The 19,838-nt window shown below is 42.9% G+C and overlaps 1 pseudogene; it reads left to right on the top strand.

The window, feature by feature from the left end:
• The first annotated feature begins 119 nt into the window (after positions 1 to 119).
• Positions 120 to 19,561, top strand: LOC148138458 (NLR family CARD domain-containing protein 3-like; annotated as a pseudogene).
• Positions 19,562 to 19,838: the final 277 nt, after the last annotated feature.

Genomic DNA, 19,838 nt, shown 5'->3' on the forward strand with positions numbered 1-19,838 from the left:
TGGAAGCTAACCTTATACACAAATGTGTATTGAATCTGTGCACAAAATGCAACACTTTACTGTCTTCTGTGAAAAGGGATTTAAACTTTTTGTTTTCTCTCGCTACTAATGTCACTAACATGGAGGACCGCTTTCTGTCTGTTCCAATTGAAGACATTCAACAGAAACACAAGGAGATCGAGTCCAAACTGAAACACTGCGAGTGAACACTATCCTAATGAAGGAGAAGGTGAAGATATTCCAGCTGGTTGATCGATACACTAAGCTAACGGTTATTTCCACTGTTCAAGATCGGACACTTGTAGAACATGAACTGCTAGCAAGAGGCCGAGACCATGAAGCGTTGAGAGAGAAACATCTCCAGAGCCAACTGGATAAGATCCAAGCTGATCAACTGTTCTGTCGAAGTTGTTCTCCCCGTAAATCTAATACTGGAAGTTTAGCACCTGTGAGCAGAGTCCTGGGAATTGGATAATCAACAATGGTACGAAAGATGGTTTATGACTGGGCCACTGGGAAAATATACCCAGAGTTCTAATTTGTATTCAGTTTTAAATTTCAGGATTTGAACATTGACAAGTGTAGGATAAACCTAAGGAATCTGATATTGGATCAGTATCCTTACTTTGGGAATGTTCTGGGAGAACTCTGGAAGAACCCAGAGGGATTGCTGTTTATATTTGATGGTTTGGATGAATACAAGGACATTATTGATTTTTCTGACAGTCGGAGAAATACAGAGCCTCAGTTTATGTGCCCTGATCCCGAATGATGGTGTGAAGTGTCTGACATTGTGTGCAGTTTGATCCATCACAAGCTGCTCCCTGGATGTTCTGTGATAGTGACCAGCCGTCCGACAGCATTCCATTTATTGGAAAAGGCTGATATTAGCATCTGGACTGAGATCCTTGGATTTGTTGGTGATGAACGGAAGGAATATTTCAACAGTTTTTTTGAGGATCAGATGGTGGCAACAGCTGTTTTCAAACACGTGGAGGAGAACTAATCCTGTCCACCATGTACTACAACCCTTCGTACTGCTGGATACTCGGTCAATCACTGGGTCCCTTTTTCACACAAAGCGACAGGAAAGAGCAGCATGCTCCCAACACCATCAACCAAATGTATTCCTATTGTATTTACAACATTCTGAAAAACCATGGCAGTCAGATTGAAATCCCCCGTGATGTGTTTCTGAAGGTTGGTGAGGAAGATAGGCGATTTGAAATATTCATCCGTTTTGTTGTTGGTCTCGCCTCCCCACAGTCAGCTCGTCCCCTGGAAGAGGTTCTGTGTCCATTTCTTCATCAGACAGTCTGTCAGGTCACCAATTGGGTGAAGGAGATATTTGAAGGACAGATTGGAAATACCAGGTCTATAACTAATAAAAGAAACATTCTGAATCCATTGCACTAACTGTTTGAGTCTCAGAATAAATCACTTACACGGAACTCTGTGAAAGATGTGTAAACATTTTCATTTCGTGACTTGAGGCTGACCCCAGTAGACTGTGTAATCCTGTTTTGTCAGTGAATTCGGTGGTTCACTGAAAGAATTTGATCTTGAGATCTGCTACATTCAATATGAAGGACTACAGCGATTGGGACCCGTACTTCACAAATGCTGAGAGCTACCAATTACTTTCTGTCTCTAACTTTTGATCACATTGTTGAATAGCCACGGATTGTGCCAATTCTCCATAATGAAGGGAAACTAATAATTCAGTTGTACCGGAAAGAATCATTTTTCAACACAGAATTTACTAAGAATGAAGATTGATGATAGATTCTCTGAAGAGTGAAGAATCCTAAAATGATTCTTAACAATATGATGGAATTTTACTATCTTTTCCTGATCAGCAAATGCAAGTCACCAAAACGATGATTTATTGCTCAAAATTGGTAGTCAATAAGACTGCACAGCAGAACGCAACAGTTCTCACGCTCCTCTGAATGATATCTTATACAATATCGAGGTCAATGTTGTTTCATGTTTCCAACAACTTTTGTTTCATTATGGCTTATTCCCATTACAGACCAGCACCGAATGCTTATGTATTTGATACAAAAAGGGTCCATTTGCTTATTTAATTCTCACCAATTTGTCAGAAGACTTGCCAAGGATTTATTTTTCATGAATTCCTCTAATCTTTGTATATATTTCTTCCTCCACCTCCACTGCACCAGTAAGTAGTCTATGGATTAAATCTATTAACGTGTGATCAATCCTTTGCTAACCATTGTCTCCAGCTACATGATGCTATTTGTCTGCTTGATTTGGTGCTGATATTATGTTTAAGTTAATAATTATAGGTTCTGCACGAACACAACTTTGTTTCTTTCACTTGCTTTTCCAAGTGTCAACATTTTTCAGCAGCTGTGTCTCGGTCATTTCTCCTTGGTATTTTTGCCTTCATTCATCTTGAGAAACTAATAGATTTTAATGGTGATTCCTTTTAATTTAATTTTAACCATCACTTCGCTCTCATACTTCTGAATCCTATATATGTCTTCCTCTCTGTCTGTATTTTTAATGTATTTCATTTTTCTCATTTCATTTAAACGGATTTAATTTCCTGTACCACCTTGATTTCTCAGTTTTAAAGTGTTTTCTACCTCCCTATTTGCTCTTACAAGGAGAACAGCTGGAGTCTGTCCCCTCAGTATAGCTCCTTTCTGTCCCAGGACTGATGCCAGCATCCTTTGAAAAGACATGATTTTATCCCACGCTAGCGCTTTCGCCAAGTGTTAATTCTTCGGAACTTCAGACCCGTCCATGGTCCGCTGCAATTGGATTATTCCTCTTCCTTTCCATTTCCTCCACAGTTACCATAAAGCCTTCCTTAGCCTGATACCTAGTAAGTGACATAGTTTGCCAAAATTTAATTTGTAGCTACAGAAAACGCTATCTATGTTCCCAAATGGACAAATCCACCTTATTGCTACATTCTATTCTGCTCTACTCTGTGTTTGACACCCGATAACATTGTCTGCGTTGTAACTGTCCTTGACCTCAATCAATTCATCAAACCTCTTGGCTACGATCAATATCCGAGGGATTGCCCTCCGTAATCACCAAGCCCTTACCATCATGCTGCCTGACAGTGCTGCACTTTACCTTGAAGCTGTGCATACTACTCCAGTTTATGGAAACCGTCATGCTCAGTGATGAGTCACCGACCTACTGTCCAGTGAGGTCTCTCATTGATTTTAGCGGCATGCACTTGGGTTTTGAACAGAACAAGACTTCTTACCAATGTTGGGAAAATCTGCTTATTTTCAGATGTTTTGCAGTGTCTCTGTGCACATTCAAGACGCAAAGGAAAAAGGTAGGCAGCATTTGATTCACTTTGTTTCTTTTTTTTTTGGTTTAGGCTGGGAAACAACAAGGTGGGAGCTTTAGGAGTGAAACTACTGTCTGAGATTTTGAGGGATCAGGACTGTAAAATGCAGCAACTCGGGTGAGTATCATACAGTGTTTGGTTGTTTCTAATTTCTAATGGGAGGGAAAAATATCCTGAAGTCTTGGTCCACGTAGGTATCAATGTCACTGGTAGAATTAGGAAAGAGTTTAAGCATAGAGAGTACGAGGAGCTAGGTAGCAAATAAAAAAGCAGACTCTCAAAGGTTATAATCTGTAGAATACTACTTGAGCTACTTGCAAGTTGATGTAGGATGCATAAAATTGGGAAATACGTTTTTCAGCAAATGGTGTGAGAGAAGTGGGTCCTGGTTCATAGGGCACTGTGAGAGTGAGAGTAGTACAGATGGCCACTGGGAAAGTGGGAGTGATACAGTTCAGGCAGCCTGTACCTGAACTGTGCTCTTGCAAACTGCAGAACTTGGGAATCATTGAAAGTCCACACCGAACCTCCGAACAGCATACCACCCAAACCCATCCCGCTACTCTATTACTCTCCATTTCCCCTGACTAATGCACCTAACCAACATATTCCTGAACACTAAGGGCAATTTAGCATGGTCTATTCACCTAACCCGCGCATCTTTGGACTTTGGAAGGAAGTTGAAGCACCCAGAGGAAACCCATGCAGACATGGGGAGAATGTGCAAACTCCCACAGACAGTCGCTCAAGGCTGGAATTGAACCGGGTCCCTGGTACTTTGAGGCAGTAGTGCTAACCACTGAACCACCACACCGCCAACCAGGAATGAGAGAGGCCTTTACACTCAATTATGGGTGCAAGGGATTTCAATTGGAAGACGTAGTTTATCAAAATAAAGGTTGAAAGGAAAATGATAATGTGAGAAATGAGAGTCAGAGAATTGCAGGAAGGTACAGAAAAGTAAAAGAAAGCTAGGAATACAATAGCCATCAAAACTAATGTCACAAAGTAATCAAAGGAAAAGTAAAAGTTTTTTGGAAACTTGTAACTGGACATTCCCAAAAGCAACGTGCAGTGCTATTGGAATTGGAGAATGGTGAGCACTGCATTAGACCACTTATCTTTGGAGGGGGTAAAGACAATGACTGCAGATGCTGGAAACCAGATTCTGGATTAGTGGTGCTGCAGGAGCACAGCAGTTCAGGCAGCATCCAAGGAGCAGTGAAATCGACATTTCGGGCAAAAGCCCTTCATCTCCTACATTCAGGACATGCTTCTGATAACTGCTTTGCAATTATCAACATTGTAACTTGATTACTTCACTATCAAGACCGTTGCATTTTCACTAATTTTAATTAGCATTATTATATTGTATTCCTATAAAAACTGGCTTGATTTGCAGCTCGGGGAAGAGAATTCCAGTTACCTGGACAGACTGCCTGTGCTGTTTTAGCTCAGTCAATTTCTCATCCACGATATCGCTGTGTTAATAAACAGTTTGTTAAAATCACTTTGATCTGTGTTTTGTGATCTCTGCTTTCTTGAACTAATTTCTCCAAAACCCATGCACCTAACCTGCACAGCCCAGAACACTCGAGACAATATAGCCTGGCCAGTTCACCTAAACTGCACGTCCTTGGGAGGAAACCCATGTAGAAATGGGGAGAACGTGCAAACTTCACACCAGCAGTCGTCCCGAGGCTGGAATCGAACCTGGGTCCCTGACACTGTGAGGTAGCAGTGCTGGGTGCATACCAAAATTCCCCAGCATGGCCAAGTCAGCTGACGTAAACATAGGCCCAATTTAATATGGCAACAAATTTCCAGCAGCTACAGGAAAACTTAATCTGGTCTCTGCACATACGCACATTGTCCTCAAGCCCAGGGGCTGGGACATACCCCGGGGTTTATGGTGAATGGATGTGTGTAGAGAAAGATTTCTTATGTGAGCTGGCTGTGTAATGGAGAAACTACAAACGGGTTGGTTCAGGGAGATATAGCGACAAAGGAAAGAGCAATTAAGCAGGGGTCGTGGAGGCGCTACATTTAAGAGACTCTAAATTTGTTGGGAATAGTGCAATATTGCAGGGGGTGCAGTTCCAAGACAAAGATATAGGGAAGGAATGAAAAAGTGGGCGAGAGTGACAGAAAAAGAGAGAATGGTAAAGAATGTAGACAAAGACAGAAAGAAGAGAGAAAAAAGACAAAAGAAAATGATGTCAGTATGAGAGAAGGAGAGAGAGGTAGAGTGTGCGAGGCGCAGACAGAAAGAATAGAGAGAAAAAAGATTCAGAGAGTCAAACAGGAGACAGGGAAAGGTGCAGTGAGTTTAGAGAGGTGATACTCTCCATTCTGGTTGGCCCCAGGTCTCTCGATTGTCTCTCACACTCCCTAGGCAAAGGTGAGGTCTGCAGATGATGGAATTCAGAGTCTATATTAGAGTGGTGCTGGAAAAGCACAGCAGGTCAGTCAGCATCCGAGGAGCAGGTAAATCAACGTTTCTGGCCAAAGCCCTTAATCAGGAATGAAGGCAGGGAGCCTCCAGAGTGGAGAGATAAATGGGACAGGAGTGGGGCTGGGAAGAAGGTAGCATAGAGTACAATAGGTGAATGGTGGCATAAACGGCATCATCCGCCAACATTTCCACGACCTCCAAACGGATCCCACCACCAAGGATATATTTCCCTCCCCAACCCTTTCCACTTTGTGCAAAGACCATTCCCTCCGTGAATACCTGGTCAGGTCCATGTCCCCCAACAACCCACCCTCCCATCTTGGCACCTTCCCCTACCACCGCAGGAATTTCAAAACCTGCGCCCATACCTTCTCCCTCACCTCCAACCAAGGCCCCAAAGGAGCCTCCCACATCCATCAAAGTTTCACCTGCAAATCCACCAAGTCACTTATTGTATCCATTGCTCCAAATGCGGTTTCCTCAACATTGGGCAGACCGGGCACCTCCTCGCAGACCCCATTAGGGAACACCCGCACCAATCAACCCCACCGCCACGTGGCCCAATATTTGAATTCCGCCTCCCAATCTGCCGAGGACATGCAGGTCCTGGGCATCCTCCATCACCGCTCCCTCACCACAAGACGACTTGAGGAAGAACGCCTCAACTTTTGCCTCAGAACACTTCAACCCCAGGGCATCAATGTAGACTTCACCAGTTTCCTCATTTCCCCTCCCGCCACCTTAGCCCAGTTTCTAACTTACAGTTCAGCACGAAACTCATGACCTGTCCTACCTGCCTACCTTCCTTCCCACCTATCCGCTCCACCCTCCCATCTGACCCACCACCTTCATCCCCACCTCCTTCTACCTTTTGTACACTTTGCTACTTTCCCCCACTCTCCTCTCTGATCTATCACCTCCATTCCCTCCCCCATTCACCTATTGTACTCTTTGCTACTTTCGCCCCAGCTCCACCTCACCATTTATCTCTCCCACTCCCTGTCTCCTATTAGGGACAGACACTGCCTCCAGGGGTTTGTTTCAGGGGAAGAAATTGGGGACTGCAGATGCTGAGATCGGATTCAAAAAGAGTGGTGCTGGAAAAGCACAGCAGTTCAGGCAGCATCCGAGGAGCAGGAAAGTCCACGTTTCAGACATAAGCCCTTTAACCAACCTGTTGAAAGGCGTTTGCCCAAAACGTTGACTCTCCTGCTCTTCGGACCTGACCTGACCTACTATGCTTTTCCACCACCACCCTTTCTGACTTTGTTTCTGGAGACCGGATTCAGGCAGGAAGATTAAAGGGTCTGGTGTGATTGGGATTCGAACTCACTCTCACACACATACAAAGAAACACAGAGATACGCAAAACCTGCTTAATGTACATGAGGTAAGGGATATTGGCTGCGAGAACCTGCTTAAAACCGGTTTGTTGCTCAATGATATTCTCTCGACTTAAGTCCCAGTTCATCCAGTCAGCTGCCACCTCCCTCTACCTTGTAGTGCACTTCTCCAGGAATAAATTGCCAGCCACAGTCATCTCTGTGGGATGAATTGGGTGGGAAGGTGTGCTGGGAGAGTGAGGGAGGCGGTGTGAGAGAAAGCTGCAGCTAAATAGTTTCGTCCAGAACTTGTATGTCTATAGGGAAAGGCTGAATAGGCTGGGGCTGTTTTCCCTGGAGCATTAGAGGCTGAGGGGTTACCTTGTAGAGGTTTATAAAATCATGAGCAGCATGGTTACGGTAAATAGTAAAGCTCTTTTGCCTGGGGCGGAGGGCATAGGTTTAGTGTGAGAGGAGAAAGATATAAAAGAGATCAAAGGGGCAACTTTTTCACACAGAGGGTGGTAAGTGTATGGAATGAGGTGCCAGTGGAAGTGGTGGAGGCTGTTACAATTGCAACATTTAAAAGGCATTTGAACTGGTATATCAAGAGGAAGGGCTTAGAGGGATATGGGCCGAGTGCTGGCAGGTGGGACGAGATTGGGTTGGGATATCTGGTCAGCATAGATGGGTTGGACCGAGAGGTCTATTTCGATGCTGTATATCTCTATGACTCGAAGTCAATTTAAAGGAGCTTCTGAAATAAAATTGGGAACTGGGTCATTGACAGGGTGCAGAGAGGGAGTCCAGAAGTGGTTAGGTTTGGATTCACCTGCCATCACATCCGTTGGGTCGTGAAAAGGAACAAAGAAATGAACCATTGGTATCAACGATTTGAAAGGAAAAAAAGCCATTTATTGGTGAAAACAAAATAGCATTCAGAAGGCATAGAATCTTTCCTGGATATTTTTTACTATTTAGAAAATATACTTCTGTTTTTAATTTTGCTCAAATTAAATTTTGTTCAAATATAATCATCGAGACAAGAATAATTTGATTAGGGATAGTCAGCACGGTTTTGTGAAGGGGCGGCCGTGCCTCACAAACCTTACTGAGTTCTTTGAGAAGGTGACCAAACAGGTAGATGAGAGTAAACCCGTTGATGTGGTGTATATGGATTTCAGCAAAGCGTTCGATAAGATTCCCCACAGTAGGCTATTGTACAAAATGCGGAGGAATGGGATTGTGGGAGATACAGCAGTTTGGATCAGTAATTGGTTTGCTGAAAGAATACAGAGGATGGTGGTTGATGGGAAATGTTCATCCTGGAGTCCAGATACCAGTGGTGTACCGCAAGGGTCGGTGTTGGGTCCTCTGCTGTTCGTAATTTTTATAAACGACCTGAATGAGAGCGTAGAAGGGTGGCCTTAGTAAATTTTCAGACAACACTAATGTCGGTGGAGTTATGGATAGTGACAAAAGATGTTGTAGGTTACAGAGAGACATAGATAAGCTGCAGAGCTGGGCTGAGAGGTGACAAATGGAATTTAAAGCAGACAAGTGTGAGGTGATTCACTTTGGTCGGAGTAACCGGAATGCAAAGTACTGGGCTAATGGTAAGATTCTTGGTAGTGGAGATGAGCAGAGAGATCTCGGTGTCCAGGTACACAGATCCTTGAAAGTTGCCACCCAGGTTGACAGGGTTGTTAAGAAAGCATATAGTATTTTAGCTTTTATTAATAGAGGGATTGAGGTCCGGAACCAGGAGATTATGCTACAGCTGTACAAAACTCTAATGCGGCTGCACTTGGAGTATTGTGTACAGTTCAGGTCACCGCATTATAAGAAGGATGTGGAAGCTTTGGAAAGCGTGCAAAGGAGATTTACTCAGATGTTGCCTGGTGTTGAGGGAAGGTCTTACGAGGAAAGGCTGAGGGACTTGAGGCTGTTTCGTTCGAGACAAGAAGGTTGAGAGGTGACTTAATAGAGACATATAAGATAATCAGCTGGTTAGGTATGGTGGATAGGGAGAGCCTTTTTCCAAGGATGGTGACGGCGAGCACGAGGGAGCATAGCTTTAAATTGAGGGGTGATAGGTACAGGACAGATGTCAGAGGTAGTTTCTTTACTCAGAGAGTAGTAAGAGCATGGAATGCTTTGCCTGAAACGGTAGTAGATTCGCCAACTTTCAGTACATTTAAGTTGTCATTGGACAAGCATATGGGCGTACGTGGAATAGTGTAGGTTAGATGGGCTTCAGATTGGTATGACAGATCGGCGCAACATCGAGCGCCGAAGGGCCTGTACTGCACTCTAATGTTCTATGTTCTATGTAAATGTATGGATCAGGGAGTTCATTTCGGAAAGCAGGATCATGTGATTGTATTTCCCACTCGGTCCTGCAGTAAACAATGTTGCTTTCCTCCAGGTACCCGATTTGTTCACTGAAAACTGATGCCTTGAGATGAAGGTAGCTTTTGTGCCTGTATAATTCCTCTTTTGGTTTTGCTTTTATTGTTCAGCTTCCTACTATCTGTTGCTCATTGCGAACAGCACTTAAAACTGTTCTGCTCCTGCCGTCTCTTTCATTTTGCTACTCAGATGGAGTCGTTTCTCACCCATTAGATAAGTGGCGTTATCATGCTACTCGCCCACCTCCTTTCGGTCCATTCGACAGGTGAAATCCTCATTTCATTATCGGCTGCAGCTAACGTTGACTCCTCAGTTACTTGGATTTATTCACCAATTCAATCACTTTTATAAATGGATATTTCACTGCACACTTTAACTGGTCTCTGAACTTTTTCTGGGTCACCACATAAATAAAAGCATTTGTGCAGCAACTTAACTTCTGCAGCATATATGCCACTTTTCGAAAGAGATCATGAGCAGCAGAATCCAAGGAATAACTAGCATTAAAGAAATACAAAATATACACCAACCAGAGAAGTATGAAACTGGCAGATATGGCAAAGAGTAAAATCACAGATTTCTTTCTGCTCTCTACCTCTGGGTCATTTTCCATTCTTGTCTGTCCCCTCAGCCCCTCACGTATCTTCGTGGTCTCAAAGATATATCTGACAGTCAGAACATTGATAAAGAGAATAAAAGTGAATGGGAAAAGCGGTGTTAAAAAATTTTCAAAATATTTAAAACTTGCCCACCGAGGATCTTCATAATAACTGGATGTGGTAGAACAATACCATGGAACATTGTTGCTGATCATTCCAGGTTTAAATCGAAAGTAGTTGGGAATGTTCTTTAAACAAAAGAAAATGCAGATTGTTGTTAAAACAATTGTTGCAGTTTTCTCTGTGCAATATTGAGATTTCATCTGATGAAATGAAATGGCGACAAATCGGTCAAAAGATAAGGCAACAGTGAACCAGACCGAACAATCAATGGTCAAGCAGCTCAGGGCATAGGTAACACTACAAACAGAAGTTATATCCTGGAAACACTGTGGATAATAATAAGATGAAAATCGACGAAGTACGATATTAAAAACAATGAAGAGTAGATCAGATGCTGCCATGGCCACCAGATGGCGAGTGGTGCATGTAGAAAGACCACACTTGCCCCGAACTAGAATTGCAATCGACACTAGACTAACTGTAACAGAGAGAGAAAGGAAATAAAAAAGCAGACTAGAAGTTACTGACCAAATACTCTTCGTGTCTGGGCTCAGACTGTAAGTCATGGCAAAAAGATAACTGTTGTTCTATGTCATATAAAGTTTAAAGAATTGGTACTACAGCATCAAACTCTCTAAAAATGTATCATTTGCAGTTTTTATAAGACATAGTGAAGAACATGAGCAGTGATTTGCTAATAGAAACACAGTCATCTACTAATTTCTTTTTTGGGATTGGCAGAAATCTTTATAGTTTACTCAGACTGGCTGGAGTTTCCCATAAGACTACTGTACTCACGCCAAGACACCTGGGATCAGTATGACAAACAATGGGAGACACCTAACACAGGCATTGATTGGAAAATTTCTGTATTTGAGTTCAGAGCCTCCACAATTCATTTTGCCTCCAGAATTATAAATCCACACGAAATAAAGAACAGTACAGAGCACCGAATCACTCCACCATGTCCAGGAATGGATTCTCTCCACAATGAAATGAATAAATGATTGAACGTTGAGTCCCTCCCTCCTGCAAGGATTGACCATCCTGATAATTTGAACCATGAAAGCATTCAGCAGTGAATCCAACCACCATGTCCCAGGTTGGATACCACCACAATCGAAGATCTTCAACATTTGGCTCAGACTCCTTCCGCATGTCCAACACTGTACCACACAGCCATCACCTAAAAGAAATCTCGTTTAGAAGTCCGACACTTTATCTGAGGATAAATAAAGCTTCCTTCCTGATGTCCAAGCCCACGCTCCCAAATTCCTCTCCTTGTGAATAGAGTTTCCCAAAGCAGACTCAGAGTCATTTGGAGCTACAAGTCTCCATAGATTGACTGACATTCTCCATGGAGATCACCAGATTTATTCCGCAGCTTGGGATCAGTAACTATTAGCCATATATGTAAATTGATCGCCAAAGACAAAATAACAATCCCAACAGAATGCCAATGTGGAGGAACTGCACATGGGCCATTATCATTTGGGGAACATGAAAAAACAGCAGCAGCGAAGGACAAGGTGAGAAACAGCCTGTTGGACACAGTTGCTTGATCCTCTGTGGGGGAGCAGCTTCTACAACACTCCAGATCTCAGTGTTGGTTCGACTACATTCTGTGCCACAGTATTGTGCGCTTTCTTTCAAATGGCACAACTCACATTTCTCTTTGAAAATCAAATAATTCAACAATACACAGAAATGTGATGGTGTGGTCAACATCCCTCCCCACAATCTGTGATCACAAATATTACCCCCGCCCACACACATTTAAGGACTGACGAAAACACGGAAGCTGGCGAAACTATTCTGTGCTGATGCTCACCTATCACCACATGAGGAGCTGCTAATCTCACCCACTGCCCACGTTGTATCTGGGCTCTCATTTGGAGCAAGCTGCCTGAGCAAAATTCACCAACAAAATACCTTTCCATCAAGGAATGGGAAGCCCCAAATGTCACTGAGAGATGGGCCTGGAAAAAAATTTTGCATTAATTAACAATACTTGTATTATTTCACTCACTATTAGTCCCACCAAGATCAAAATACATATTGTATATCTTTCATTGATGTCCCTCATTTTGCTGAGGCTATTCAGTCATTCAGTACCTCGTGAACTTCTTGAGAACTGTTCTATTGCATACATACAACTGCTTTCCTTGTTTTACACCTTGTTTGGGAAACTCTGTGTGTGAATGTGCACTCTAATACAGAATCTGACGCTCATAATGATCAGAAAAACAGCTAGAACTTACATTTGATTATATTTTCTCAAAACCAATACAAAAAAAAACTAAATCAGAATTTTATCTTCAGAATTCTAGAATTACAGAATGAGAGAACAGAAGAGACTCTCAGAACCATTATGTTTCTCTCACCAAAATTACACATCTCAATTTGTCCCACACAGACAGAGACACTGAACAGGCATGGTCTTTCAAACACACAGACACTGAACAGGCATGGTCTTTCAAACACACAGACACACACACACACACACACACACACACAGACACACACACACACACGCACACACACACGCACACACACACAGACACACACACACACAGACACACACACAGACACACACACACACACACACACACACACACACACACACACACACACACACACACACACACACACACACACACACACACACACATATATCTATATCAATCATGAATATCACAAACAATAGGGAATATGCCCCCACCCCAACCAGTGAAGGAGAGCGTTCTTAATGAAACACTCATAATGCAGAAGAATGTCCTCTGTATGTTACAAACACACACACACTTAAATTATTCTACTTCCTTTCTACTTAATACCTTCCTTTGCATGGGAAAACAATGCCCTCTGCTCATCCTTAGTTTCTTCAAACTTCCCACTCACGTACACTCACCCATTGTGATTAGTGAAAAAAATGCCTTGCTGACTCAAGTTAATTCAAATTAATGGGGTTGACTGCTCTCACTTAGTCTTTCTGCATTCCTATTTTCTAGGGATCAAATAGAAACAAAATAATATTTCACTGAACTATAGTTTAAAAAAAACTTAAATCTTCATTGGGTAATTGGATCAGAAATATCACATTGGATTCTAAATCATCCAGGAATCCAGGTATCGAATTGGCTCATATTCTGATACTTCCGAAGTATTACTGTGGACCCTTGCCAAATCCTATCATGACAGAACTTTAATTCCTTAAATATGTGCAATTATGACTCAAATGTTGACCATGAAAACATTGCGAACTGTATTAACAACTCATGTTGTTTACTAACGCTCTATAGGAAAAGAAAATTGATGTCCTTGCCTGGTCTGGACGTCAAGTCAGTCCACAACGTCAGACACTGGTGTGGTTTCTGGAGATCAGCCAGCTAAGCTCCAGGATTTCACTGCCAGAGTTCCTCAAAATTGTGTCCTAGACCTAACTATTTTTTGTGATTGTATAATTGACCTCCCCTCAATCATAAATGCCATGAGTTAGAATGTTCGCTAATACGTGCACAATGTTCAAGGGCGGTGGGGAGATGTCAGGTAATTACAGGCCAGTTAGGCTGAAGTCGGTGGTGGGAAAAATATTGTATAAAGTTCTAAAGAACAGGATTAATTGGAAAAGAAACGATTGATCAGGGAGAGACAATATACATTTGTTGGAGGGTGACCCTGCCTGACTGATTTTAGGTTCTTGAAAAGGAGACTAAATACAGTCTGTTCTGTAAGAATGTGACAGTTTGTTCATCTGCAATGTTTTCAGAAAATCGCGTAACGGAAACACCATTTAGATTAGGTTTACACTGTGGAAACAAGCCCATCGGCCCGAACAGTCCACACCGACTCTCCGAACAGTAACCAAACCAGACCCATTTCCCTCTGACTAATGCACCTGACTATGGGCAGTTCAAAATAGCCAATTCACCTGGCCTGCACATCTTTGTGACTGTGGGAGGAAACCGGAGCACCTGGAGGAAACCCACGCAGACAGAGGGAGAGTGTGCAAACTCCGAGGCTGGAACCAAACCTGGAGCCCTTGCACTATAAAGCAGCAGTGCTAACCATTGAGCCACCCTGCCGCCCCATTAAACAAATGAGACTGGCATCGTGTTATAGCCAATGCAGGTAAGGAAAGTTCACGTTCTACAAATAATGGTCCAAGTTCTTCAATTGTGTTATAGCCAATTCACATTGAAGAAACACGCATTATAGCAGAACCAACTCTATATCGATACGGGTAGTGCAGTCGATCTGTCTTACATGGACTTCAGTAAGGCCTTTGGCAATGTCCCACATGGATGGCTGGTCCAAAAGGTGGTAACTCCTGGGGTTCAAAGCAAGTTGGCAAACTGAATCCAAACTTTGCTTACAAATAGGAAGCAAAGTGTGATAGTGGGGAAGTTGGTGCTTTTATACTGTATTTGGAAGCCTGTGACCAACAGTGTACCACAGGGACTGATGTTTGGAGCCTTGATACACTTGTTTGTCAATGGGGAAGGTATTATCAGTAAGTTTAAAGATGACACGAAAATACTGATGTTGTTTATACTGAAGATGATGGTCTCAGGTTACAGTCCATATTAATCAGCGATTAAACATGCAGAGCAATGGCAGATACAATATAATCCCGTTAAGTGAAATGTGATGCATTTTGGGACGTCAGCTAAGGAAAAAACATGCACGTCAATGGTAGATTCTAAGGGAAAACTGGTAGATACAAAGTGAAGGGAAATAAATGGTGACATCTTGAAAAATGTCCATATTATACAGGAAGTGATGCTGGATATCTTAAAAATCATGAGGTTGGATAAATCCCCAGAACATGATGAGGTGTCCCCCAGATCTCTTTGGGAAGCTAGGGAAGTGAATGCTGGGGGATTTGCTGAGCTACTTATATCACTGACAGTAACAGGTGAAGTGCAGGAAAACTTGACGTTGTGGTACATAGTGCCACTATTTAAGAAAGGTGAGAAGGAAAAGCCAGGGCAGTTTGGACTATTGAGCCTGACATTGGTGGTGGGCAAGTTGTGAGAGTGAATCTGCAGGGACAGGATTTTCATGTATTTGGATTGGCAAAGGCTGATTAGTGGCAGTTGAAATACCTTTGTACGTGCAATATCATGTCTCACCAACTCGACTGAGGTTTTTGAAGAAGTATCAAAGAGGATTGATGAGGCAGAACAGTGGATGTGATCTATATGAACTTCCGGAAGGTGTTCACACTGGTTTGCCATGGTAGACAAATTCGTAAGTTTAGATGGCATTGAACCCAGGGAGACCCAACTATTTGGATACAGAACTGCCTTGTAGGTGGAATACCAGCTATTTCAGATTCTATTTCATGTTTTCAGCATTCAAAGCGATCATTTATTTCATTAAAATGCGTCACTTCCCAACCTGCCTCCCAGAAGTAATTCTTAGAATCAAAGAACCAGACTATATAGGATAGGGCCTTCATTCCATCCAATTTGTGCCATCAAAGTTACACGAAATCTGCACTCGTCCCAGCTTCCAGCACTCCGCTCATAGTCTCGAATATTATGATGCTTCACGCGTTCATCCAGGTAGTTTTTAAAGTTTGTGACATTTCCAGCTTCCACAACTCTCCCAGACAGTGAATTAGCAGACACCCACCACTCTCTGGGTGAAAGCCTTTTCCTCAGATCCCCTGAACCTCTTCCCTTTTACCTTAAAGATATGCCCCCTGCCATCTGAAAATTTCCTGCCCACATTTAATTAAACACAGGAGTGAACAGCTTCGAAATGGGTCAGGCCATTGGAGTTTTCATGTTCAAACTCGACATCTGAACCCTCCCAACTGCCCCAGTTATGTGCGGAGATCTTACATTGCTATCTGTGCCGACGTGGAGAAGTTTTATCATTAATTTCCAATTTCCATTTTACTTCCTGTCACTTTCAGTTAATTTCTTGGTGATTTTGGTTCTCACACGAGGAAAGTGTGGCCTCTCTAACTGCACAACGCGTTGCCTGTGGGCTATGGCTACGTCGTATCTGCTGTTCATTCTCACTGACATCATATTGTGGAAACTCAAATTCTTTGACATGCCAACGTGTTTCACGGATCTCACCTCTGTGTGCCGTCCTGTCTATGCTATGGCTCGTGTAGCCACAGACTGTTCTGTCTGGTTCACTGTCCTTTTCTCTTTTGATCGTTTTGTGGCCATTTGCTGCCTGAAAATGAAGAGAAAATATTGGACAAAGAAAGCCTTGGCTGTGGCTTTGGCTGCAATTGACATCCTGCTCTGTTCAAAAAACATTCCCTTCTATTTTCATTTGGAACCTTCGGGTATGATTAACAATCTTCTGTGGCACTGCCGAATAAAGTCAAGTTTTTTTACTGATCCGAGGTGGCTGGGATTTAGGTGGCTTGATATAATCTTAACCCCTTTTATCCCATTCGTGTTAATTCTGTTGGATGAACACGCTCACTGTCAGGCACATTTTAGTGGCCATTCGAGTCCACAAGAGCCTGAGGGGTCTGAGGAAGGGAGAGAATCACAAAGACACAGAGATGGAGAATCGTAGGAAGTCAATGATTTCCCTCTTCACTATATCCATCAGCTTCATTCTTCTGTGGGCAGTGCACGGTTCAAACATCTTATACTTTCGCATTAAAGGAACATACCATTGGAACGGCAGCTCTCTAAAAGATTTCATGTTCGCTGCAGAAATGCTGAGGGTTTTAAGCTGCAGCACGAACACACTATTTTATGCAGTGACTCTGTCCAAGTTCAGAGCGAAGTTCAGGAATGCGTTGCAACAACTTTTTACATAAATTCTTCACTTAATGACTCAGCGAAAGAACTGGGAGAGGTCCCCAGGCACCGGCAGTGTTCGGTAATTGCAACGTACGGCCAAAATTCCATCATCACAAGCACATGGATTGAGTTGAACGGCCTAATGTGGATGAGGAGTGGGGAAGCAGGGTGGGTCACCAGACGGATTTACACATTTGGAGACACACAGACAATGAAGAGCAGTATGCCATTCAGCCCTTCAAATCTGGTCCACCTGCCATTCCAGCATATCATGGCTTATCCCATTCTAAAGTATCCAATTCTATATTCCTGTCTGTCCCTGATAATGATACCAATCTCCCAGGTTTAACAAGAATCCATGCATCTCACCATTAAGAAATAGAAAAAGACGTGACAAAGGGACAGCAGTTAAGGGAGGAAGGGGTAACTGTCAGGGGCCGGGTAGGATGGATAGAGGCTGGGGGATGATTCCAAAAAACGGTCTGGCTGTGAGTGATCGACTCAGCTTGAACATTGATTCTTCATGGACTTCACTGTGGATGAGTGATTAAGAGCGGCAGGAGCGGTCTCTGCATTTCACATGGAGGGGAGAAGGGGGAGGGACAGAAGCAGTTCTGTGCTGCACTATGGTGATTGTCAGTCTCTCTCTATTAGCTCGCTATAAACGCTTTATTTCAGTAAGAGAAAGTCACCGTGTGCTGGTGATCGCCTCATCTGAATTGGTTATTGTTCCATGCACATATGTTCAGTTTTGACAGTATTTGTTGAGTCCACCTCCCGTCTGCATCCATTACAAGGTTATTGCCTTCTGTCTCTCTCCGCCTCTTTCTGCATGTCATTGCCTCTGTCCCTCTCTTCGTCTCTTTCTCACTCTCTTTCACTCTGGTTGCATCTCTCCCATTTCTTAATTTCTTGCTGTCGTTTTCCCTCTGTCTCTGTCTCCCCCTACCTCTGTCTCTCTGTCTGTCTCATGCTTTCTCTCTGTCTCTACTTCATGGTTTGTTTTCTAACATTGACCACATCAGACACGTGTTGTGGCAGATTAACACTTGCTCAAATGAATTGGCTCAAACCACTTCTACATCTCTTCATTCGCTGATTTTAGCCGTGGAGGTGATTTTGGAAAATAGGAAATGCACATACGCATTGTTTTTGGACATATCCGTTTGACACATTGTGAGTGCGTTTATGCCCCCTGTGTGAGGTTCCCTCTGTGAGTCTGTATTGGGTAGTATTTTAGTGACTACATATTGCAGTGTTTATGTGTTTGGGTATGTTATTGAGTCTGTGAGGGAGTGTTTCTCTGACGGTGAGGTATATTTGTGTCACTGTTTGTGACTGTGCCTGTGTGAAACTGTATATGTGTGTGACTTGCACGTGTGCATCTGTTCTTTTGTGTCTGTGAATATCTGAGTGTGTAGTTACATTCCTATTACCATGTTTTTGTGCTTCTGGCTTCTGAGTGTGTGTGTGGGGGTGTGTGTATATGTGTGTGTGTGTGTCACTGTCAACATGTAAAGATGGCTCAGTGGCTCTAAATGTATGTGTCCCTGACATTATTGCAAGAGTGCGGGTGTGTCTCTAACCGACTGGGCTCCAAATTAAGTAGACGACTGTGTTGTTCAGACTGTGTTTGGCTGTTTGTCAATGTGTCAAGATCTTGCTGAGCCCCCAGCAGGATCTCTCTGCACTTCTCTGTGGGTGTGTGTCTATCTTTTTCTGAGTGTCGCTCGATCTTCATATCTAGTATGTGCGGTTTTGTAACTGTGTTTAAGTGTGCTCATTTGTGTGTATACGAATGTTTCTGTAAGTACTTGCATGTTGATGTGCAATAGCTCTCAGTATGACTTCATTTCTATATGTGTGTGGGTATGTGGGTGTGATTATGTGTCTGTGTGTAATTGTATTTCTTTATTTAGAAAGAATTTTTAACGTGTGTATGTAAGTGTTCTGTATCTCTGTGTTAGTCTGTTCCAATATCTCAGTATGACTGCCTTTTAGCGCGTGGATGTGTGTGTGAAGTCTGAGTATGTTAATGCATCAGTGTGTCGGTGTGGTCACATATTTCAGTCTGATTGTATTCATCTGTGTTTGTGTGTGTGTGCGTGTGAGTGTGAGGGTTTGTTTCTCTGCCCCTCAGGATCTGGTTATAGTTCTGTTTGCAGTTGGTATCCCATATCTCCGGTTGACTCTGTTTCTGTATGTGTTTGTGTGTTTGGAGTGGAGGATGGGATGTGTTACTGCTTCTGCTTATCGGTATGTTGCTAAGTCTTAACTTGACTGTATTTGTGCATGCGGGTGTATTTCAGTATCTGTGTGTATGTTTGTGCGATGGTGTGGGTGTGTTTCGGTGTCCCTCAAGATCTGGTTATATTTCTGTTTCATCATGACTCTCACTCTCCTGAAAATAGATGAAGCCGACAGCAGGTCAGTGTGCACAGATTGCTCTCAATGGAGAACATGTGGGAACGGAGGAAAAATACAAACATCAGTATTGCGACCTCGTCACCATTGAATCCTGAACTGTTACTTCAGAAAAAGATCTATTGTCTGACTAACTAAACAAGACGAGGTAATATTGAGTGACAACTAAGGCTTTAGGAAGCTCAGAGGAAGAGTGGGATATTGCGATGCTTGTCTACAGATCCTGGAAGGTGGGAAGACAGATTAATAGAATAGTTAAGATGGCACATGTGACATCCAATACCTTGATCAGTCATAGTGTAGAATATCGGGGCACGGAGATCTTCTTGGTGTTTTGTGGGACTTGGGTGAGGATCCAGCTGAAGTACTGTGCGC

The sequence above is a fragment of the Chiloscyllium plagiosum genome, unplaced genomic scaffold (assembly GCF_037043375.1).
Source record: "Chiloscyllium plagiosum isolate Xiang-an unplaced genomic scaffold, Cpla_swu_hap1 HiC_scaffold_40, whole genome shotgun sequence".
Taxonomy (NCBI): Eukaryota; Metazoa; Chordata; class Chondrichthyes; order Orectolobiformes; family Hemiscylliidae; genus Chiloscyllium; species Chiloscyllium plagiosum.